This window comes from Euprymna scolopes, chromosome 16, assembly GCF_053919585.1.
Source record: "Euprymna scolopes isolate OS-2025 chromosome 16, ASM5391958v1, whole genome shotgun sequence".
NCBI classification, from domain to species: domain Eukaryota; kingdom Metazoa; phylum Mollusca; class Cephalopoda; order Sepiida; family Sepiolidae; genus Euprymna; species Euprymna scolopes.
Window position 1 is genome coordinate 137,534,195 of NC_136497.1, and position 24,990 is coordinate 137,559,184.

Genomic DNA, 24,990 nt, shown 5'->3' on the forward strand with positions numbered 1-24,990 from the left:
AAAATTTGAGCTGCCAAGGGGTCAAAGTTCCAAAGGTTTGACCTTTGCAGTTTCTAGCAAACTACTCAGCCAATTTTGGATCTAAGCATTTGAAATTTATACATAACGGGTATTCAGACATGCGGCAAGCATTTTAATCAGTATTGGGGCGAAAATTTTGCTGGCAAAAATTTGAAAGAGTTGACCTTTGTAGATTCTACCCAGTTTCTCCGTCAATTTTGTGTCTAAAGGCTTGAAATTTTAGATGTAGGTAACTTGGACATGGGTAAAACGTTTTATTTTTATTTGAGCCCAAAATGATAAATGTTAAGGAGTAAAAATTGGGGTCCAAGTTATAAACAATTTACCTCTGTAGTCTCTACGAAATTACTCGGACAATTTTGGTTCTAAACATTTGAAATCTTACATAAAGTGTATTCACGCGTAGGGCAAGTTATGAACAGTACATAGGGCCCGAGCAAAGCCGGGTTGTACTGCTAGTACTTAATGAAATAAAATTTATATATATATATGTAATTGTGTGGCATTTGGGGGAAAGAACTCAGCAAAGTGCTCGATTATAAAGAAAACATCAATATAAGAGCATGATATTTACTTCAAATAAATTATAGATTTTTTATGGAGCCAAAGATGGCTTCGTGGCTGGGTTCGAATCACATGGCCGCCAGGAATTGTTACTCTGCACTGATGATTGCGTAAGCATGAAATACTAGTGTCTGTAAGTAGAAATGAATAATTATTATTTAATTATATATGTATGAGAGAGAGAGAGAGAGTTAATCAAGTAAATTGATGTTTTAACATGCATGCATACGTGTGTGTGTGTGTGTGTGGTTAATATAATAATTTATATATATTTTTAACAGATATACGCGTGTGTACATATATGTATATGTAGTTAATAAATACATTTATATATTTTCAACGTGTGTGTGTATATATATATGAAATAATGCGAAGCTCGCGATTTGTTTACAAACAAACGTTTGAGCCCTCTACGAGTAGCGGACGAATGTTTATTTAAATAATCGTTCGGATAGGTTAATTTCGGCCACCGATTCCGTAGTCATGTGGGTAGGACTGCCGACTGTCATCGCGACGGTTCTAGGTTCGATCCTCGGCTTGGGAGAGGTGTTAGTCTAGCGGCACTGATGAGTTGTGATACAACGAAACAGGTCTGTATGTCGATGACTAAAATATATTTTATAAAGCTCCCCTCTTTGGTAGAGCACTCTTGTAAATTATCTTACTCGCTGCTTAATTTAGCTGAAATAATGCGAAGCTCGCGATTTGTTTACAAACAAACGTTTGAGCCCTCTACGAGTAGCGGACGAATGTTTATTTAAATAATCGTTCGGATAGGTTAATTTCGGCCACCGATTCCGTAGTCATGTGGGTAGGACTGCCGACTGTCATCGCGACGGTTCTAGGTTCGATCCTCGGCTTGGGAGAGGTGTTAGTCTAGCGGCACTGATGAGTTGTGATACAACGAAACAGGTCTGTATGTCGATGACTAAAATATATTTTATAAAGCTCCCCTCTTTGGTAGAGCACTCTTGTAAATTATCTTACTCGCTGCTTAATTTAGCTGAAATAATGCGAAGCTCGCGATTTGTTTACAAACAAACGTTTGAGCCCTCTACGAGTAGCGGACGAATGTTTATTTAAATAATCGTTCGGATAGGTTAATTTCGGCCACCGATTCCGTAGTCATGTGGGTAGGACTGCCGACTGTCATCGCGACGGTTCTAGGTTCGATCCTCGGCTTGGGAGAGGTGTTAGTCTAGCGGCACTGATGAGTTGTGATACAACGAAACAGGTCTGTATGTCGATGACTAAAATATATTTTATAAAGCTCCCCTCTTTGGTAGAGCACTCTTGTAAATTATCTTACTCGCTGCTTAATTTAGCTGAAATAATGCGAAGCTCGCGATTTGTTTACAAACAAACGTTTGAGCCCTCTACGAGTAGCGGACGAATGTTTATTTAAATAATCGTTCGGATAGGTTAATTTCGGCCACCGATTCCGTAGTCATGTGGGTAGGACTGCCGACTGTCATCGCGACGGTTCTAGGTTCGATCCTCGGCTTGGGAGAGGTGTTAGTCTAGCGGCACTGATGAGTTGTGATACAACGAAACAGGTCTGTATGTCGATGACTAAAATATATTTTATAAAGCTCCCCTCTTTGGTAGAGCACTCTTGTAAATTATCTTACTCGCTGCTTAATTTAGCTGAAATAATGCGAAGCTCGCGATTTGTTTACAAACAAACGTTTGAGCCCTCTACGAGTAGCGGACGAATGTTTATTTAAATAATCGTTCGGATAGGTTAATTTCGGCCACCGATTCCGTAGTCATGTGGGTAGGACTGCCGACTGTCATCGCGACGGTTCTAGGTTCGATCCTCGGCTTGGGAGAGGTGTTAGTCTAGCGGCACTGATGAGTTGTGATACAACGAAACAGGTCTGTATGTCGATGACTAAAATATATTTTATAAAGCTCCCCTCTTTGGTAGAGCACTCTTGTAAATTATCTTACTCGCTGCTTAATTTAGCTGAAATAATGCGAAGCTCGCGATTTGTTTACAAACAAACGTTTGAGCCCTCTACGAGTAGCGGACGAATGTTTATTTAAATAATCGTTCGGATAGGTTAATTTCGGCCACCGATTCCGTAGTCATGTGGGTAGGACTGCCGACTGTCATCGCGACGGTTCTAGGTTCGATCCTCGGCTTGGGAGAGGTGTTAGTCTAGCGGCACTGATGAGTTGTGATACAACGAAACAGGTCTGTATGTCGATGACTAAAATATATTTTATAAAGCTCCCCTCTTTGGTAGAGCACTCTTGTAAATTATCTTACTCGCTGCTTAATTTAGCTGAAATAATGCGAAGCTCGCGATTTGTTTACAAACAAACGTTTGAGCCCTCTACGAGTAGCGGACGAATGTTTATTTAAATAATCGTTCGGATAGGTTAATTTCGGCCACCGATTCCGTAGTCATGTGGGTAGGACTGCCGACTGTCATCGCGACGGTTCTAGGTTCGATCCTCGGCTTGGGAGAGGTGTTAGTCTAGCGGCACTGATGAGTTGTGATACAACGAAACAGGTCTGTATGTCGATGACTAAAATATATTTTATAAAGCTCCCCTCTTTGGTAGAGCACTCTTGTAAATTATCTTACTCGCTGCTTAATTTAGCTGAAATAATGCGAAGCTCGCGATTTGTTTACAAACAAACGTTTGAGCCCTCTACGAGTAGCGGACGAATGTTTATTTAAATAATCGTTCGGATAGGTTAATTTCGGCCACCGATTCCGTAGTCATGTGGGTAGGACTGCCGACTGTCATCGCGACGGTTCTAGGTTCGATCCTCGGCTTGGGAGAGGTGTTAGTCTAGCGGCACTGATGAGTTGTGATACAACGAAACAGGTCTGTATGTCGATGACTAAAATATATTTTATAAAGCTCCCCTCTTTGGTAGAGCACTCTTGTAAATTATCTTACTCGCTGCTTAATTTAGCTGAAATAATGCGAAGCTCGCGATTTGTTTACAAACAAACGTTTGAGCCCTCTACGAGTAGCGGACGAATGTTTATTTAAATAATCGTTCGGATAGGTTAATTTCGGCCACCGATTCCGTAGTCATGTGGGTAGGACTGCCGACTGTCATCGCGACGGTTCTAGGTTCGATCCTCGGCTTGAGAGAGGTGTTAGTCTAGCGGCACTGATGAGTTGTGATACAACGAAACAGGTCTGTATGTCGATGACTAAAATATATTTTATAAAGCTCCCCTCTTTGGTAGAGCACTCTTGTAAATTATCTTACTCGCTGCTTAATTTAGCTGAAATAATGCGAAGCTCGCGATTTGTTTACAAACAAACGTTTGAGCCCTCTACGAGTAGCGGACGAATGTTTATTTAAATAATCGTTCGGATAGGTTAATTTCGGCCACCGATTCCGTAGTCATGTGGGTAGGACTGCCGACTGTCATCGCGACGGTTCTAGGTTCGATCCTCGGCTTGGGAGAGGTGTTAGTCTAGCGGCACTGATGAGTTGTGATACAACGAAACAGGTCTGTATGTCGATGACTAAAATATATTTTATATATATATATATATACATATATATATATATATAGTTAATAAAATAAATTTATGTAGTTCAAATCAATTTGAAAAGGAATTAATTTCACAAAAGAAACAAACACACACACACACACACACATACATGTGTAATCTTTGGCAGTCATAACACGATAACACGCACACAAATTCTCGTGTGTGTTGTGACCGTCGAAGATTAGGAGTTCAATATTTACCAGGTCAAATATCACGTGATTACTATCTAAAACAAATGCCTCGGCACTTAATCGATGCCAACTGGCTCTAATCATTCAGAACGGCATTTTTTTTTAATTTTTTTTTTTTATCGCAATTAGAGTGTTGATGGTTAGTTAACGGGAAATTTTTTGTGTAGTTTTTTCACTATAAAAGAGAACTCGTTTTGCCTTGGCCAATGGAGGTCTCTTCTTTCACGTGGGTAAGTCGCCATTTTTTTTTTACTGCAATATGTTATGAAGGATGGGGATATATAAAATTGAATGGATGCTCTTACGTCTTTCCATCTCTCCAGATGTTAGTTTCGTTTCACTCGGAACTTTTTGTTCAAACAAAATGTTTTTGTCATTTATGTTTGGTCGATATAAAATAAGGTGGGTTCCCTTTACCATACTAGAAAACTTTTCTCACCTGCCAATATCGTATATCTCTATATACGCCCATGCATGGAGTATTGTTGCCATACTTGGGCTAATACTTAAACCATTAGTCTCTCTCTTTCTCTCACTGAATGACAGGGTCCAAAAAGAGTCTTTAATAGGTCTCACGGTCTACCAAACTCCAACCCCTCTCGCATCACTGCATGTTGCATTCCTGTGCTTGAGTTACAAGTCATTCAATTGCATATGCGTTGACGAATTTGCTGTACTTATGTCTCCTTAACGTACATGCCCTCGATCAGCCCGACAAGCAGTAACATCCCACCTCTTCACTGTAGTGATCTCCAGATGCCAGACACACACACAGACCTTCAGCTTTATATATATATATATATATATATATATATGTATATATGTATATAACATTGTGTGTCAGGTCATGTCATATGCTACTGGTATCATGTAACCCAGTACTACCTGCCTCATGGCCGGGTCACTGGCGACTAAACTGGTTCCCCCATCAGACTTGTTTGGTGAGGAGGGAGGCTAGTCTCCCTGGAGGATTAAAAACAAGACCTTCCAAAGGGCGAATGAACTCTTTTTCTGGGTCAACGGTCAACTAGCACTGTGTATATTTGTGTGTGTGTGTGTGTGTGTGTGTATATGTGTATTGGGGTGGAGAGGGCTCCCGTAAGCCGTGGTGAAGGCAACCTTTCTAGGAGAAGCAAATCTCTGATTTAAAAAACCATAAAGTGGGAGACCAGTTCCCGCATTAAGCTGGTTTGCAGTTTAATTTGTTGCTGGATATCTTGCTCTTGCTTGTTGCTGCATCTCAACATTTTGAACCGAGAGAGAGACTTAGCTGTCGTACAAAGCTAAGACTCTGTAACATCATCTTTGTATAGATACTCCCTCGGGCATTTGGGCTCATGGATTTTAAATGTCTGCGGGAGTGGCACTCGTCTGACAAGACGTTGCAATCATCATATAACATTACAAAGATAAATATTATCAGAAAATATTATAGCAGTTTCTGTAGCTTTTTCAGCCTTTTCTGTCGTAAAAAGTATTGGACGTCAAGAACTGAGATACAAGCAAAAATATAAGAACACCTTGGCTTGCTACACGAAGTACAGGATTTGAAGAATAGGAATATAAGACGATCATTAATAAATATTACTAGGATTATTAGAATCTATCAAGGTACAAGGAAGCTCAATATACTAATAGAGTAATTTAACAAACCAGAAAAAATGATGATGAAAATAAAAATTGAATAAATTACAGTATTTATTGAGCCATCATAAATTCAAACAAGAAAAATCTTTAACTCATGGATTTTCACAGATAGGCTCTTTTCATCAGAGGATAAACAGTACTACAAAAAAAAAAGTCAAGAAAACCCCGTATCACAAATTAGCATAAATTTGAAAATATATTTAAAAAAAAAAAAAAAATTTTCAATAAAATAAAAGAATGGAAATAAAGAAATTAAATTTATACTCCATAAGCACATCAACCGTCTTCGTGTAATGTTGTGACCCCTTTGGGCTGTGATCATAGTGTAGTATCTGTGTTAATTGTGACAAGCAGGACCAAGGGTCAAAACATTATTATTACTATTATTATTGTTATTAATTGATTCGAGTGATGGCGGGTCGCTGGATCAATTATTATGATTAGAAAAATAAACAATGAAATTGGGAAAAAATGATTGACATATAATAATATTGCAAAAGGAATGTGAAAATAGAAAATAGATGTAAACATGATTTTTGGTTCGCATAAACAAATAACTAGATTGGGGTTACATCAGCTGTTGGTCTGAGACACGTAATGAGACACGTAATGAAATGTAGATTTGGGGAGATTCTAGCAGTCATTAGCTAGACATTAGAGAGAACGGACAACTCAAAAAGGGGAGTTGGTCTCTCCATGACGCGAGGGGGGGGGGCGTCCTCTCAAGCAGCCAAGATGTAAAAACGTGTAATCTCTGAAGATGCCGGCTGGATCATGAAAATAAATGTTCGTAAATAATTCAGGTATGTGTTGTGTAATTTACATCTGTTAAAAAGAACTGTTTGTCTACAACTGTTTCGATATATGTAAATGGACGTGTAAAGTTGCAGATCAGAAATGGTCGGCTACGACTGGCATGAGGTCGGAGAAGAAAAGTGTACACCAGGCAAAGGCGAGGGACTTTTTTTTTTAAGTGGTATTGAGACAGGAGAAGAACAGTAATAAACGCTTTTGTTAAAATGGAAAAGATGCTGACCCAGATTTTTATTTATTTATTTTGTTTGTTTGTAACTACGGGTTTTTCTTGCCTCTTTTTTTTTTTTTTTTTTTTTTTTTTTTAGTACTGTTTATCCTCTGATGAAAAGAGCCTAACTGTGAAAATCCATGAGTTAAGGATTTTTCTTGTTTGAATTTATGATGGCTCAATAAATACTGTAATTTATTCAATTTTTATTTTCATCAGGATGGCTTAGACAATACTTTTTTTGTTTGTTTGTTTGTTTTCTTACTAGCCATGATGGTGCTTTGATGCAGTCTCTAGTTCTCAAAGATAGAGATTGTATTGTCCAGTTCAGAGTTTGCACTCAAACGCGCACACATGTATTAAAATGGATGATGGGATCCTTCTACCGCTCCAGTACATATCTCACTCCTGATTCAATTCTCTACCTAAATAAAAGCCAGATGGAGTACTACTGACATATCTGGGCAGGAGCTGCTAGAAGCAGCTTATCCTGTCTTGACAGAGTACAAAATAGACTTCATAGCTTAGGTAGGGGATGCTCTTTTCTCTTCCCTGCAACCTCTTTCCCACAGAAGAGACGTTGCGAGCCTGTCTCTGTTTTATCGTTATTTTTATGAAAGTGCTCGTCTGAGCTTTAATCCATGCCCGCCCCCCTTGCCAGACTTTCACAAAAATCACTCGTCTAGCCAAAACCACTATCAACAATTTCCCACACTCTTTAACTGTGCCTAAACCTAAACGTAGATTCCATGAACAAGGCTTCATTCTTAGAACTGCACGCCTGTGGAATTCTTCCGTTTGTCTGCTTTCCAGCTGACTTCAATCTGATTGTCTTCAAGTCTAGCATGAACCGTCCCCCTAAGTAATCCAATTTACAAAATTCCCACTTATGTTTACTACGCTATAATCACAATGACTAATGTATACCCATTAACCCTTATCCTCGAGTGGCCTCTGTGGTGACTCCTATGTAAAAAAAAAAAAAATCCACTGCTTAGTAGCACTGTAAAAACGAAATTCAAAACATGACGGTTAAAGGATCAGATTCGTGCAGTATTTTTATTTTGAAATAAATATTTATTTATTTAAAATATCTAATTTTCGACTGATAGCAAAGCCTTCATCAGAATGGTCTAGACAATACTGCTTTCTTTTTTTTATTATTGAATATTAGCACAAAGAAAAAGAAGAAAGATCTTCCTGAAATACCATACAATACATTTAAGTTTAAAGAATGATAATAGATTTTAAAACAAAATAAAATTTCACGATTATTTCAATTTCTCATGCTTAACATAATCCTTGTATACACGTTTGAACTAAAGTTAAACACATATCTGATGAAGGTATATTTTCCCCGAAATATTATACAATATGAACTTCCATACTGATGCAAATAAGAACACAATGCAAGTGTAAATTATATTTTTAAAATACATATATATTGTTAGCTTATTCTACCGTTACGTCTTAATGCTTCAGTTTTGGTCAGCCTATTACGCCTCTGCATTTCATTGCCCTCTCTAAATTTCCTTTATATAAACGCTAGACAATGCTTTAAACAAACTACATTAATTTCTTAAGGGGGTTATGTTTGTTATCGAGTTTGTTTGTCACTGTTTTGTGTGTGTGTGTGTGTGTGTGTGTGTGTGTGTGTGTGTGTGTGTGTGTGTGTGTGTGTGTGTGTGTGTACACAGACTAGAGACAACATCGCTTGACCATTCATCACCAACCTTGGTCCAAACATCAGCCACGTCATCTATGTAAAACAGTTTCATTCATTTGTTGCAAGTTATTGGGGGGGGGGGTTCAAAAGTAGATTAGCCATTTTTGAATTTGAAACCCGCGTCTGAAGAGGGGAATTTTTTTCTAAAATATCATGCTATACGAACCCTACATTAAATGACATTCGAGGCGTCTAAGATTTGAAATTATAAAAAATTAAAAGCATTGATTAAACAGATAAACCTGTTTTTATAACAGGTTAAAATGCAAAATATTTTATTAAAAAAAAGGAAGACTACGAGTTTTTTTTTTTTTTAATATTTTATTCGCAGTTTCGTGTTAGGGGTGTCAAAAATTCCCCCCAAATTCTGATACACCTATAACAGCACGCGTTGGATTTAATAACACGAGGATTTTACTTGCAAGGAGAAAAAAGAAAACCGGAAATAGAATTCTTTCGCTTTCTGAAGATGAACTTGTTACGGTCTGAAATATATCAGAAATATTTCACCTTTAAGAAAAGAAAGAAATTGAATCATATTTTTCATGGTCACCCCTCGCCAAACTTTCACAAGAAACACTCGTCTAGCAGAAACCACTATCAATAATTTCCTACACTCTTTATCTGTGCCTAAACCTAAATGTAGATTCCATGAACAAAGCTTCTTTCTTAGAACTGCACGCGTGCACGCCTATGGAATTGTCTTCCGTTTGCCTGCTTTCCAGCTGACTACAATATGGTTGTCTTCAAGTCTAACGTAAACAAGTTTTTTGATGAGCCGTTCCATGTAAGTTAACAAAATTTACCGAATTTCCATCACTAATGATTACTATATTGTCCAATTTCTACTGTACACTCTTTAACCCTTATCCCCGAGTGGCCTCTTGGCCTTGATAAGTGGTGAGTCCTATGTAAAAAAAAAAAAAAATTTAATTCTTTATGCTTCCAAGACCTTTAATACCAATTCCTAAACGAAAATTATTTTTTTAATAATAATAAAAAAAAATAAACAAACCTCATTTTCATTTTACCGTATATTTCAGCGTTTAAGACGACCCTTGAAGTTAAAAAAATCATCTTTAAAAACCAAATTTTCATAAGATACTGAGTGTTTGCAACCTTTAGCCTCGGCTAAACAAACATGGTTTTGTGATTTAGCCGTCGTCTTATACAACCGATATATGATAAATTTATCAAAATTTGTTCCAATTTTGTACCTCGTCTTATCTGACGATCGCCTTATACGCCGAAAGAAGCGATATATATATATATATATATATATATATATATATATATATATATATATATATATATATATATATATATATATATATATATCTCGAAGTATACGGTAGTTTTGGATGGCTTTGTATTGGTATTGTTTTCTAAAAATTATCTATAATTTTTTGTTGTTGTTTTTTTTTTTTATGTACATAGTGTAATGGTTATTTGTTTCTTTTTATTTAACAGATACATCATTTTTTTAAAAAATCCGGTAAGTTTTATATATTTTTGTGTTCTATGAAAAATGTTGTTTTGCCACTTGAACGTAAGTTGCTACTATTTGGGATCATTATCAAATGTTGTTTTGCCACTCTAAAAATAAGTTGTTGTTTTTTAGTCATGTTCATTCTAGACAAGGTATATTGCCTCTTGAACATAAGTTGCTACTATTTGGAATCATTATTAGAGGAGAAGAGGAAGATGTCAGTTTACATTATATTTAAAATTCTGTATTTCAGTACAGTCAGGGAAACAGGTAACAGGAAGGGAATTCCAGAGTTTAGGTGTCCGAGAAAAGAAGCTATCAGAATAGAAGGCTTGTCGGGATCTAGGGATGTCTACCGTGAATAGGTGGGGTGGGGGTATTTTGTTGCTAAACGGGTTTGCCAGGGATACGTACGTCGAGAAGGGTTTTTTTTTTTTTTTTTTTTTTTCAAATGAATTTTACAAACAAAATGTCGACAGTGAATCAGCAAGGACAAGATGAAAGCAATTTTGCAAGTCGAATCTTCCAACCAAAATGAAACGTGATTTCTTTGAAGCCATTGTTGCATCAGATCATGTATATCATTGGCTGTTTATGTAACGGCATATTGAACGTGTTAGGTCATTTGATTCTAAGAAAGATTATTTAGAGTAGATTTGTAGCAGTCAGAAAACCTATTTTCTCTTGTAAATGAATGCCCCTTCCCCTCTGAGCTGTTCGGCCACACATTGGCCAATCAGCTAACAGGGCGCATTGATTCATCGGTCCTTTAAAAAACTACTTTTTGGAACTACAGTTAGTCATCAGTAGGGCTATGACAACAGCATATTCTTTTCCTTGTTTTGATTCTCAGGTATATATCCATTGATATCTTATGTTTTTTATGTAGAATGATATGGTTCTCAGTTGATTAATTGTGTCTGTGTCAGATATATACTCGAGAGTCAAAACAATGAAAAGAATATGCTGTTGTCATAGCCCTAGTGATGACTAACTGCAGTCATCAGTCAGGGCCTGACTTCCAGCCAAGCAACACCTCTCCTCTCTCATCCCCTGTCCAGAGGACAACTCTAATTAGCATCGACGGTCTCTACTTGGAGACAACTGCTATCAACAGGAGACTGATGAATCAATGCGCCCGGTTAGCTGATTGGTCAGTGCGTGGTCGAACAACTCACGGTGCGGGGGGGGGGGGCATTGATTCACAAGAGAAAATAGGTCTTTGTGACTGCTACAAATTCTTATGTGTAAATTATTTGCAGTGGTATGTGGTTGTTTGTTTGTTTTTTTATTTATAGTGGTAGAATAGACTGACAAATATTTACTTTTTGACTAAATATCTTTTACTCTACATTGGTGACCCCGACGTGAACGGAACACAAAATCTTCTGATATAGAAACAGATGCACTTTTTCTTTTTTTTTTTTTTACTCTGTTTTCTTCTTTCCCGAAATTCCTCTTTATTTACAAAATTATTAACAAACGTAGATTCCATGAACAAAGCTTCTTTCTTAGAACTGCACACCTGTGGAACTCTCCTCCGTTTATCTGCTTTCCAGCTGATTACAATATGGCCGTCTTCAAGTTCAATGTGAACAAGTTCTTGATGAGCCGTTCCACTTAAGTAATCCAATTTTACCAAATTTACACTTCTAACGATTACTATGAACTTGCCCTTTTGACCAATGTACACTCTTTAACCCTTATCCTCGAGTGGCCTCTGGGCCTTGATACGTGGTGATTCTCTTATAAAAAATTTTTTTTAAAAATAACTTTTATCTTAACAGCCATTTTGTAAAACTGCTGTACCTTTTATTCTACATTAGTGACACCAACGTGATCAGGACATAATTTTCTGGTATAGAGTTGGACATGCTTTTTTTTTTTTTTTTTTTTTCTCCTTTCCTGAAACCTCCATTTATTAACATGGATTTCAAATAAACTCATTTGAATCCTCTCAACTTAAAACTGCTGTAATTTTTTCTCAAATTGAAAATGTCTTTTTCTTTTTCTCAACTGGTTCTGGTTACTAATAGCTCTGACACATTTTTGCTCTTATTCAGATTCTCTCGATTTAAAAATAAACGCTAATTAAAATTAATGCAAAAATTATGTGAAACTCTCCGACGTTGGAAACCACATATGGTCATAATTATGTTATAATCTCAAATGGAAACAAATTTTTAGCAGAATTTCATGTATGGATTCTTAAAAAATATTTAATTTTGAATTAGAAAAGGGGGCTCTTTCCCCCCCACCACCACCACCACCACAAGAGAAATAAAGATGTCATATAGTTTTTTTTCTTAATGGCTTTTGTGTGTGTGTGTGTGTGTGTGTGTGTGTGTGTGTGTGTGTGTGAAGAATCAGAAGTTAAAATAAATTCTTCAATTAAAAAAAAAAATCAGTCATAACCGAGTAAAAACTAGTCTCAAATTCAGGTAATTGACCCCGACTTTCATTTCCTGTTTTCAACTGAACAACTTATATACTCGTGGGATTATTTTTCTCAATTTTTGAGATGAGGATTAATAATTTGAAGTTTTTGAACTACTACTCTCATCTTGGATGTTATTTTGACAACGTTTCAGCCGATGTAATCTCCAACCTTCTTCAGATTTTGATGAATTTGAGAAATCCGTAAAAAAAAAAAAATTTTTGTCTGCAAGTACCACTGGTGCAACGGATGTAAGTGTTAAGCAATGATTAGTTCTAAGTGACGGTCTTCTAGTGGTGTAAGGTTCAATCCTCAGTACAGGCGATACTAAGAATACAAATAAGAGTTACTTAAGACTTCTACCAGGATATGGTTGACAGAACGAGGAAAACCTACCTCAGTGAATTAAATAAAGGGTATTGTTTGAAATTCTGTACAGATTTCTAAGACACGCCTGAAGAAGGTCGAAGGTTACATGGATGGAAATGCTATGAAAATAACATATAAGATGAGAACAGAATATGATTCCTTATCTAAAAAATTCCAAGATACCATTTGAAATATTTTTTTTTTTGTGGTAAGAGTAAAATAAAATATTACCAAATTTAATTTTTATGAATTTTCAGATATTTTTAATTGTAATGCTTACACATATAATTATTTGCTATAATAATTCTTAAATATCTGTAGATACTAGTTTTTATCTTTTCGGGAATCATCAGTGCAGGGTGTCAGGATTAACACCAGTCGACAGATTCGAACCGACTCCATTAGCAAGGACCAAATAAGGATGAAAATAAAAAAAAAGAAAACTTTTAAAATAGAAAACGGGAATCCTCAGCTGCTTACCATGTAGCTGTTTCAAAGATTTAAAACAGGATAGCTGCAAAACAAAATTTAGTTAAGGCTTTCTTTTATATATATATATATATATATATATAATCAAAGAGGAGGTAAATATCATTAAAACAATGCAACTACACTTCAGATTTATGTAATCATGCCCAAATTCTATTTTTCTTTTCTTTTTAACGTTAATAAGTTCTTATTCTTATAACTTGGAGCGGAAAATATTTTTAAAAAATTGACAATATAATTATTTGATTGTTTCTGGGCTACGAAACAGGTGATGTCAAGAATTAAACATAACATGCTGAAAGAAATAACCGGTAAGATGAGCAACATCTTGTAATTTGAAATATAGATTTTTTTTGTCATTTTTTTTTCTTTTTGCATATGCTCTGTAGTTATATTTAACATACATCGAGCTTCATAGAGAAAAGGATTGGTATGAATAAAGAGTGAAATAGAATTGAATAAACATATTTTTACCATAAATAAATATCGTAACTCCCTGTACTGATGATTTCCGAAAGGATGAAACACTAATGTCTGTAGGTATCTAAAAATTATTATAGTCATAATTATGTCAGTCCCTTTAAGAACTCAGCTCTTATTGTTGAGCACTTTTAAAGTTGAAATAAAGTCGTTCTCATAAGCTTGCATGCGCAGATCATAATGTTAGGATCATTAGATCACTCTGGATGGACGTATCGATATTTAAAAATAAATGTTTAAATTTTGACTTAAATTCTTGCGGTTTGTTCCTTGCTAATGGAGTCAAGATGGTTTCGTTACCGGGTTCAATTCTTCCAATCACTGGTAATCGGAACTCCCTGCACTGATGGTCCTGGATAAGACCTTAAACTATATCCGATGGTGAGGCCCCAGCTTGCGGGCTCTGAGGAGTGTGGAGCCACCCTTTAATTGCCATTGCTCCCAGGTCCACTCTGTTCATAGATTTTCACTACACTATCATTATTTCCATGGAACATGCTCGACTGAGTTTCAATCTGTTTCATCTTTGTAAAATCTAGAAGTGTAAGCCATTTTGAGTTTCAGATGGTTCGCTGTTACACACAAGTCCTGGTAGGTGACTTGTTTGTAGTAGACAGTTCCACAGAACTAAATATTCTTATCGTGTCGAAACCCGGGAAAAGAACATGTGAAATTGCTACAAAAAAGGTTTAATATTTATGAAGCAATTCTGGTTTCTGATTGGTTTGTAGCAGAACGTGAATTAATTTGATTCGTCAGTTCTTAGCAGCATCGTTAATAAATAGAATCGTCCGACTGTGTGGGATCATACCCCATTAGTGTTCCATGCTGATGGGATGTCTCCTAGCGGCTTCAGCTGCATGGAGACGGGGTAGTACATGTCAAGGATTCGTCACTTGACACTCAGCCCAACAGGTGAGGGGCCAGGAACCGTTCCAGCACCTGCTGGACTGAGGTACACCGCCTGGATAATACCTAGGAGGTCCACCCTCCCAGGTCTTGCCACCGGGCTTTCCGGTGGGGCAAGTTTATTGCTTGCTGCCTGAGGCGCCCCGACCGGGGAATGCCGACGGAGTTACTCAGGCAATTTTTTAAATTGCAGGAGTGCCCCTCCTTTAGGGGAGTCTGCGGGGTTCCCATTTTCCAGGCCTTGTGCCACATTTTGCTGAGGTAGGCAGCAAATAAATATCGACCCCAAATTCACAGAAAAACCTCTTTCTACCACCATTGCAACAAACTTTCCTTCCTTCGTTTCTGCATCTTACATTAGAATTTTTTTATGCAAATTTTCCACTTAGGATTGCTATTAGAATGGACACTTTTTTTTATTGTGATCGATTCTGCTGCTTACATAAAGAAAAATTGAAAAATTGGCTAAAAATATTAATTCCTTCACCCTCAACTGGGCACTTTTTTATAGGGAGGGAGCACTTTTTTTTTGCCGATATTTTCGAAAGTCATACCCTCTTTTTGGTTGCCTAACCTTAATTTAAACCTATGTCACTTCCGCTTTGGCGATGGATGCAACAGCAAACACGTCACTTTTTTTTTCACATTCTTTTCCTCTTTTGCAGGTCCTGGATATGACCTTAAACTATATCCATTGGTGAGGCCCCAGCTTGTTGGCTTCGGGGAGTGTGGAGCCATCCTTTAATTACCATTGCTCCCAGGTCCACTCTGACCCGGAGTGGTAGTACCTGTTAGGGTCCCAACTATAGGTTAAATAGAAACCGACGTGAAAACAACAAATATATTCTATTAAAAAAATTTTTCTTCAAAATCTTTGGATTCGGCATTAAATAACCCGAAAGGGGTTGATATGCCGTAAAACAAAAACAACCAACCAACCAACCTCCTTTGCGGTATGGGTTTGAGCCTGCCTGCCTGCCTACTACCACTTTTTTTTTTTTTTTGCTCCACATACCTACAAACCCGGGCAACGTCGGGCATCTCGGCTAGTAAAGACATAAATTCAGTTTGATTCATAAAAGACCATCGAATGAGACATTGTCATCTGAAAGGACTGTTCTCATTTTGATGTAACCGTCCTGAATGACTTTGGCGTCAAGAGAGCCAAACGTGAAGAAATAACTAAATATGAAAACGAGAAGAATGGCTTCCAATCAACATGGTTTTTACAAAAATAAATATCATGTCGGTTGCGGTAGAAGCAACTGGCCAAATGAAAAAAAGAAAAGAAAAAAAACTGAAAAAACACTCCATCCTTTAAAGATTAATCATCATTGATTTTAATCAATGAATATGGTTCCAATATGTTTCCAATATGGTTCTAATATGTTTCCAATATGGTTCTAATATGTTTCTAATATGTTTCTAATATGTTTCCAATATGGTTCTAATATGTTTCCAATATGGTTCTAATATGTTTCTAATATGGTTCTAATATGGTTCCAGTATGTTTCTAATATGGTTCCAATATGTTTCTAATATGTTTCTAATATGTTTCTAATATGTTTCTAATATGTTTCCAATATGGTTCTAATATGTTTCCAATATGGTTCCAATATGTTTCCAATATGGTTCTAATATGGTTCCAGTATGTTTCTAATATGGTTCCAGTATGTTTCTAATATGGTTCCAATATGGTTCTAATATGGTCGAGAATGAAAAAATAAATGTCAGGACCTCAAGAATGATAAAAATAAAAGAAAGAAATATCATACATGGTGCGTGTGATGACGATGATGTTGGTGACGATGGTGGTAATGGTGGTGACGATGATGCCGATGGTGATGATGATGTTGGTAGATGGTGATGATGATGTTGGTAGATGGTGGTGATGTTGTTGCTACTGAGGAGCATCATCATTCACTTATTTTGCATAAAACAGATTATTATTGTTAGAATTTGTTTTCCTGGTATCTTTCTGGTTAGAATTCTTCATAAAAACTTATCGGATATTTACAAAAGGTTTCCAACATCCCTAAGTGAAAGTGTTTCCGTGGAACAAACTGAATTCAAACTTGACCAACAACCCAATGTCAAGTTTCTTTTGCCTACCTTCCGATCCCATTGTCTACTGATAAACCCTATTTTCTTTCTTCCAGTAGTAAAAAAAAAATACCAAAAGTGTTATGTCTTCAAACCAAACAGCCAAAGCAAACGCCAAGCCATTTCTAACAGCTGCAGTTTCTCTTTGAAATGTTATTGCGTTACAAGTCCAATAAAATTTCTTAATGATCAAATCAATTTCTTCAAACGATTCTCTTCCTCAATCGATTTTATGATTTTGCAAATAACATCAGAACAACATCTGTCAACTGGCAGCCATTTTGTTTATTCATCAACGACTTCTTGTCGGATTATTCTTTATTGATTTACAATAGCACCTGATATTTTTGTGAGCACATCAACATCATTATCATCATCATCGGTTTAACGTATGTTTAATATTCTGGCGTGTGTTGGACAGCTTCCAAACTAACCTATCTCTGACCAGGTCTTTATTTATCCCTGATTTAATGTTTGCCAGAAAGGTGAAATCGGCGTTTGATAAATTATTGCCAAGACAGGCAATTGTCTGAAACACTACACACATGATAAGAAAGAAATATAACTCGGGAGATGGAGTATATTTCAAGTGCTACAGGAATAACACTTCTTACTGGGAATGTGGAGTAGTGGATAAACGCATTGGTGATTGTACATACATGATTAAAGGTCCACAAAATATACATAAAAGGCACCTGAACCAAATAAAAAAAAATGCCACATTCAAGATGGTGATTATACAACAACAGTCGTAGAGGAGGAAACCATGGACCATATACGAATCCTTTAATTTGGAACCGCCTCAATATACACCTGAGCCCCGAAGATAAGGTAGAAAAAGAAAGTTTTATGAACCATTAATGTTAAATCCCAAGAGAAAAAGATATTGAAATCTGTGTGACTTTAAATCTTGGGAGGAGGGTGTTGTGGTGGCACCCACTCATTTACATATGTGGATAATATTACACATAAATAACAAGACTCGGTTAGTCTGAGTGTGTGTTTACCAGAAGCCACCGAAGGCCGAGCCGAGAGCAGATATGTTCTCCAGCCAAGACTCTCTTACTTGACAACCATTATGTAAATATATTGTGGATATACTTTTTCTAATGCACTTCTTATTGATCTACCTTTGTTTGTTGAGTCTTCATTTGTATTGCTTATACATTATTTGGTTCAACCTGCAAACATAACAGTTAGTGACAAAGATGAAAGTCAAACATAACAAGAACATAGTGCATATTAGTGCATGGGAAAATTTCAGCAGCAGCAGAGGATGGCTGGCTTGTGAAAAGATTAGCAGCAGCCAAAAAACGCGCATATGTAAATTAGGAAGTGTGTGAAAGAAGAAAAAGAAATAAAGGAGAGAAATGCACAATGTGCCTGGGAGAGAAAGAAAGTTGATGCCAAAGAAAATGAATGTGTAAAGTCGAGGACAAGTATAGGCCAGCTGTCCCCAGCATGTGGGTGGAAGAAAGAAAAATGCATGGCAGGCTAAAATGGAAAGGTGCAGTGAGAGAGAAAATTGGTGGAAAATGACTCGTGAACCACTACCAAGAACCGAAACCAAAACGTTTAGCTTACTATTTACATTTTCCTTTGACATTAATGCCTGAGCTATGAAGTCATGTTTGCTGCAAGGCTAAAAATTAAAACATGAACGGATAGCTATTACGTTACGCATGCATATTTGTAATGCCATCGTTCAACCTTCACCATTTTAAAAAAATTTTCCACTTTTGTACCGATTTTCCCTGCTAAAACCCAAATATAAAGTTTCGCATGGGTTTGAATACCCTATATATTAAGTTTAGTGTCTCTAGATAAAAAACTGACAGAAGAGTTTGGTAAGAAAATTTTTTAAACAAATATATATACGCATACATAAATATATATAGAAAGAGGTTTGTGTTTACTATAATCTTTTTACGCAAATATTATGCAAGCATAAATCATGTAGAATATCTGCATGAATATAATCACACGTAATCTATATATCTATAAAAGTGAAAATGTCTGTCTATGCGTGTCTGTGTACATTTCTCTACCAAGTAACTCTGTCAATTTTCTGTCTAGAGACTCGAGATTTGATGTGAGGAGTATTGAGATTTGGGAAAATCTTTTTAATTGGTTTTCGGCCGGAAATTTGGCTGTCAAGTGTTCAACGATTTGACCTAAGAAAATTCTACCAAACTCCTTCGCCAATTTTAGGTGTAAACACTTGTAATTAAAAATGTCGGTTACTTGGACATGGATCAAACTTTTTAATTTGACTTGAACCCAAAAAAATAAATGTTAAGGGGTCAAAATTGAGGTCAAAGTTTTAAAAAATTGATCTCTGCGGTCTCTACCAAATTACTCAGCCAATTTCTGGTCTAAACATTTGAAATTTTACATAAAGGATATTCAAACATAGGGTAAGCTTTTTAATCGGTTTGGATCAAAAACTTGAGCTGCCAAGGGGTCAAAGTTCAAAAGATCTGACCTTTGCAGTGTCTAGCAAACTCCTAAGCCAATTTTGGATTTAAACATTTGAAATTTATACATAGTGGGTATTCAGACATGCAGCAAGCATTTTAATCAGTTTTGGGGCGAGAATTTGGCTGACAAAAGGTCAAAGTTGAAAGAGTTGACCTTTGCAGCTTCTACCAAATTCTAAAGATTTGAAATTTTAGATGTAGGTAACTTGGACATGGGTAAAACTTTGTATTTTTATTTGAGACCAAAATAATAAATGTTAAGGTGTCAAAATTGGGGTCAAAGTAAAAAAAAAAAACATTGACCTCTGCGGTCTCTACGAAATTACTCACACATTTTGGTCTAAACATTTGAAATCTTACATAAAGTGTATTCACATATAGGGCAAGTTCTGAACAGTACGTAAGGCCCAAACAAAGCTGGGCTAAACTGCTAGTAGTTAACTAAAGATGATCATCCCATAAAAAACGAAAAAAACTAATAGAAAATTAATTAGAATTAATTTTTAAAAGAGTATGCAAAATAGCTAGATCTTTTGCAGATAAATGCAATTCAACGACCCATATACAACAAAGTTGTATTTTCTTTTTAAATAAATATAAAAAAGGGTTTTTAATATGAATATCGACACACAAAAAGAAATTATAGGAGTATAGCTTGAAAATTGAAACTTTTCTAAATCTGTTCTAATAATAATTATTTATTTCTAAACAAATATTTAATTATGACAAATAATTATTTACAATTTTTTTTTACAAGGGAATCACCACTTACCAAAGCCTGAAGGCCACTCGAGTATACAGGTTAATGAATGTAAGGTGGTAGTTCAGTAATCGTTAATGGTGGAGATTGGGTAGAATTTGGATAATTTAAAGGGACGGCTCAACAAGAACTTGTTTACATTAGACTTGAAGTCTATGATATTGTAATCGGTCAGGAAACAGGCCAATGGAACATTGCCATATTATATTAAAATTTCTAATGCATTTTCAGTTTCTTAAAAAGCGAATCTGACATTTCAATTAATTACTTTAACTGAAAAAACATTTAAAATAAGTAATAACATTAAAAAAAAAAAAAAAAAAAAAAAACTCATCCAGGTAGGTAGAAGAGTAACTTGCCTTTAGTCACATTTTTTTTTTCACTGCTTTTTTGTTTCGTTGGTTATTGTAAAATATTACTCATTTATTTTTCATGTTTTTTGTTCTAATTCAGCAGACTTGACACTACTTTTATTTTAAATTAAATAAACGCTTTAAAATAAGTTAAAAAACAACAACAACAAAAAAAAAGAACACAAACATAATATTATGGGTCCTCTTCTTTAAAATTCAGAAACATTAAATAAAGTCTGGTTTAATAAATGGATTCTTATGTTGTAACTAGCAGGGAGACCCGACGTTGTCTGGGATTGAATGAGGATCAGCAATTGTTCCATCCTCCTATATTTTATCGTTGAAATCGGTGAAATCAACGATTTTTTAATCAATTCAATTGTCTGCTCTAGTTAGGGACCCCTCCTCCACATTGTACCGGGAGGAAACTTCACGTGTGTGTGAAACGGCACTAACCCTATTTGGGTTGAACCGGTTTCCTCTGAAAGAGAAAGTTCCATGGAAGTATGTAATTCACAAGCAATCCCCAGCCGCAAATATATCTCCGTTAGAGGAAAGGGTAAAATGAGAGAAAGATATAAAGATGTAGATAGATAGAAATATGTTACGGTTTTGATCTAAGCAATGGCAGGTAGCCCTGCTAGTTTCATATATAAAGAACAGTGTGTGTGTGTGTGTGTGTGTGTGTATGGAAAAAATGGAATGACATTAACCTTATGTGTGTTTAACCAGTTTCCTCCAGAGGAAGAAGTTCCATGGGAGTATGAAATTTACAAGCGGTCACCAGTCGCATGTATATCCCCGTTAGGGGAGATGACGACGTTAGATTTTTTGCAAGTTTTTGCAGGGAGGTGTTGCCGTCCTCCTACATACAGCACCTGGTTGTATTCCAAATTGGTCACCCATTTTAGTAATGACCAGGCTCAACGTTGCTTAACTTTGGTGATCTGACGGAAACTGGTCTGTCAACGTGATTATGCCATAATAAGTAGAATCTTCGCATGGTTCCCAGTGAGTGCTCAGTGAATGAGGCATAAAAGAAAAATTGACTAAGTTCAGCATTCCCCCCCTCCCTCTTATTTATCCCCAAAAGTTCTGAGAGGATGTCAAATCTTCGTGAAAATGAACAAATGGTGCAGTTTTAGATCTTAACATATATAAATTTGAATTCTGCACTATGCAAAAAAAAAAACAGAAATGACAAGTCCATCATTTGCCCCCACCACCACCCCCATCCCCCATTTAGCCCCAAAAGTCCCCAAGGCCTTGACATATTTAAATTTGAGTTCAGCATTATGCAAAGCTGCTAAATAGACATAAACAGAAAATTTTGGACAAATATGGTAAAATAGTTCCAAAAATGGAGTGTTTTTATTAGTCCTAAAAGAGCCCCTGGGGCACACCCAAGAGTTGTCGCGAAGTATAGACAAACAGAAATCAGTTAGTTACAACTTTTCAGAAAGTTTTATAAAAATCCAAGGCATCAGTATTTTTAATAAGCACAAAAGTGTCAATTATAGCCATTTTAACCCGAAAGTGGCAACTGAAATTTTCTCGGAAAATCCATTGTTACTTTTTTACTCATATCATGTTTAATGTTTGTGCAAAATTTCAAAATATTCCAAGGCGTAGTTATTGAGAAAAGTGCGAACGGACAAGGGTGAATATACAGGTCCACCCTCCTTTTGCCGGGGGACCAAAAATGTATTTGGGTGCCATCAGCTAGAATCGAAATCAAAAGCAAAGCTGTAGCATTCAAAGCTGGTCACGTTACCAATGTACCAACGTGACACGTATATAACGTGATTAAAAATTTAAAATAAACTAATATGAATGTACAAAATGTATAACGATTTTTTTTTTTTCAATTTTTACTCCTTTTTGGTCCCTTAAAACTATTTTATCCAGCTACAGACCAATAAAAGAACGGCTTGTAAAAAAATCCAATCATGTGAGGCTCTAAGCGTCTCTCTGCGACTTTTAGTTTCAGAGGAGACGGTTTGAAAATATGGAGACAGACAGGCAGACATATAGCCTTTTATATATTAAATTCAAGTTATAAGTTACAATCTTCTAGAGTTTTTAAGCTTCAATCCTCAGTGTAGGCGATACTAAGAGTACAATTGCAAATTACTTAAGACTTGATGGCTGCTGGAACGAGAGCAATCCACCCCCGTGGATTAAATAAAGAGTTCGAAATTTGAGTTCGAAAAGATACACTTGACGAAGGTCATAGATTACATCGGGCGAAACGTTGTAAGAATAACACTTAAGATGAGAACAGTAGTCCAAATAACACAGGTCGTCTGTTATATCTATAAATCAAAAATACAAAAGTTGTCTGTTTGGATTTTATACTTTGTGTGTACGTTACAAATCCTCAAAACTCATACAAAAATTACAAATCACTAAGTTCTTGGGATGGCCCGGAGTGGAATAGACACTGAAAGGAAGGTTACTTGGTGTTTTTCAAATCAAATTAACAGCAGATACATTGCCTTTCAGCCGATCCTTAAAACATTAATTATCAACACTTTAAATTTCTGTTGGTACGTAAAACCAATTATTTGCGATTCATTCATTTTTATGAGAAAAAATTCACTTTTATTTTCAACTCGCACACCGCCTGACCTTTCCCGGTCATAAAATACATTTAAATATGATATTCTAATTTATGCAGATTTTCGTATTATTATAGAGCCAATTCTTTATTGATTTCAAAAGTTAAAAAAAATAGTCTTGGGTGCCATCAGCTAGAATCGAAACCAAAACATTCAGCACTCCTGTGTTGTTTGTTACCATCTCAGCTAACGGCAGATGAATATCAAAACTTTAAAAATTAGAGACTTTAACATATGAATAAATATTTGTGTATGGGTAGGGGAGTAATTTAAGTTGACTTATGCCTGCCAAGGTCCAATTTTTCAAGTTTAACCCCTTAGCAGATATTTTTACTGGTTAAAAACCAAATTGATTGTGTTCCACAGGCCCGACTCTTCTATATATATATATATTTTTTTTTTTCGAGGGTAAACAGTTACATATGGTCGATAAAATAAAATAAAAAATATTTTGCTTTTATCGAGCACTATCTAACAACCGCGTTGTATTCATTAGTCCCTACACTTTTGAACATTTCAAACCTGAATTATATATATATGTTTCAAGTCTGTAGACCAAACATTGACAGTAGTTTGGTAGAGACCGTTCCACACACACACACATATATATGTGTGGAACGGTCTCTACCAAACTACTATCAATGTTTGGTCTAGATTTTCACCATGTAACCCAGCGTCGTTTAATATCTAAAAAAAAAAAAAGAAGATCTACCGCCCGCCTCTCTAAATTCCACAATTTACACTTTTTTTCTTTTTTCACGTTAATCTCATCGATTACAAACTTAACCTTCTAATTAAAAAGGTAACTTTATACGACGTGACCCAGCGTCGTTTAACCCCTACAAAAATGATCTACTTTTTTCAGCCTTTAAACAGCTTTTATAAATATTATGAGAGAAAAAAATTTTCAGAAAAAAATAAAATAAAATAACATGTAAGCGGGTGGGGGGGATCACATTTTTATATAAATTTAACGTAAAATGAGCACCCGCTTTTTTGGCCATCAAGCGTTCAACGAGACGTGTCACCTCTAGCATTTTTTCAAGTTTGGTGATTGAGGGGGAGGATAAAATCTGACAAATATAATTTGCTTATTTTAGTGGGGGGGATTACATTGGAAACAAAAAATAACGATAAATTTAATTCTTTTTTATGAGATCATTCTCTACTTTCACCTAACAATTTACTAAACAAAACAACCCCAAAAATATGAAAAATTCAATTTTTTTTTGGGGGGGGGGGGCGGGGATTACATTAGAAACATAAAACGACAAATAAAAAGCAAATCAAAAAGCACCCCCCCCCCTAAAAAAAAAAAAGCATATCGAAAATTTCCTTAATTTGCAAAAATAAAAAAAAGCCAGTAAAAAAAGTGCCCTTACAAAAAATAAAGGTAAATGTGTAGTTTAGCGGCGTAAATTATTTGACAGACAAAAAATTATGAAAACTATTTTTTATATAAAACATTATTAGACCCAAAGGCTGAAATGAAATAAAACCAAAAGAAAAATTCATTTTTATGTTTTTTTATAATTTTTTTTATTAGACTAAATGTGCACGCCTTACACATTTAAAATTTGGCCTTCATTACAAAAAAAAAATATGGTGGCCAAAAACATAGTTCATGAAAGAGCTTAAGACGGCCAATCTGCCAAACCTTAAAAAGGCCAAATTTTAAAATCAATATAGCGGCCTCGAATAATAAATATAAATGAAGAAACCAAATTTTCATTACTAATGATTACTATATTGTCCAATTTCTACTGTACACTCTTAAACCCTTATCCTTGAGT

The 24,990-nt window shown here is 35.8% G+C and overlaps 1 long non-coding RNA gene across 2 annotated transcripts in view; it reads left to right on the top strand.

The window, feature by feature from the left end:
- The window catches only part of LOC145296122 (uncharacterized), a 469,746-nt gene that overhangs the window by 316,117 nt on the left and 128,639 nt on the right, over positions 1-24,990 (top strand). For both annotated transcript variants that reach the window (XR_013869969.1, XR_013869968.1), the window contains one exon: positions 10,178-10,202. This is a non-coding gene — a long non-coding RNA (uncharacterized LOC145296122). The remainder of the gene's footprint in view (positions 1-10,177; positions 10,203-24,990) is intronic.